The following is a 1,233-nucleotide window of genomic DNA, read 5'->3' on the forward strand; positions in this document are numbered from 1 at the left end:
GTTTGAACCGCCAGCCTTCTGGTTAGCAGTCAAGTGCTTTAGCCACTATGCTACCAGAGCTCCTAATATAATGCATAACAATAATAATAATAATAGTGATGGCGATTACAAAGTAACTACCTACTCTCAGCTTTGCAGCTCTTTGTAAACTTTGGTTAATAATAAGGAAAATGGTAATCCCAGATGTTGAAGGGAGTTAGGCATTGGATTTTGAAGAGTGTCTACTAAAAGGAATTTTTGATGATTTTATTTTTGGAAATGCTATCTTTGATGTTCTGCATTAAAAAAAAGTTAAATACAGCCTAATCAAACAACTCATCTTAAGTACTGGATATTTGAAGTAAAGAGAGGATACAAAATATGATGGCTTGGCTGCTAGCCAAATGGTTGGTAGTTCCAAACAGTCCACCCAGAGGCACCTCGGAAGAAAGGTTTGGTGATCTACTTCTGAGAAAGCAGCTATTGAAAGCTCTATGGACCATAGTTCTACAATGTCACACAGGGAATCACTGTGATTGGAATCAACCTTACAGAAACTGGTTAGGATATAATTAGAGATTTGAAAGGGAAAACAATAAAGATTGACTACTTTGTGAATCTTCAGCACAGAAGTGACACTGAAAAACTTGAGTTGGTGAATTTAGCAATGTAAGTGACAAAAAGAAAAAAAAAAGTACAGTGAAAAGGTGAAGTTCACAGTTTGAGTAAAAAAGGTGGCAATGAAGCAACATCAAATCCAGAAATAGCAATCACAGAAATATGTAGAGAAGAAAGTTTCAATAGTTAGTGCAAATTTCTATTTGGAGTTTTATTAATTCCTTTGTTTTTGCACAGAGAGTTTGTTCAATTCATGGATCATATTCAATTGGATTCAATATCATGAATATTTTGATAATTAATATGATATCTATTCATAAATTAGTCAACAAAATAATGGTCAATTGAATAAAAAGTCACAGAATGTTAGATTAAAATAAAAAGTGAAACAAAACCAATGAATTTTGTCAGAAGGAAATCCTAGATAATTTATTAGAACAGCTTCAGTTAGAGGTTAGGAGTTGGGTCATGTAGGAATGAATAAGGATTGACTCAGTAAGAAATCCATGCAGTGGGTGTAGTAACAAGTTTAAAGAGCCACACAGTGATGCTAAGAGCAAAATGAATGAACAGTGGCAGAATAAAATGTTTGAATAAAATGATTGTAAATTCAAGTGTGATTTTTTTCTCTAGACG

The sequence above is a fragment of the Orycteropus afer genome, unplaced genomic scaffold (assembly GCF_000298275.1).
Source record: "Orycteropus afer afer isolate SDZICR_OR568_19922 unplaced genomic scaffold, OryAfe1.0 scaffold00102, whole genome shotgun sequence".
NCBI lineage: Eukaryota > Metazoa > Chordata > Mammalia > Tubulidentata > Orycteropodidae > Orycteropus > Orycteropus afer.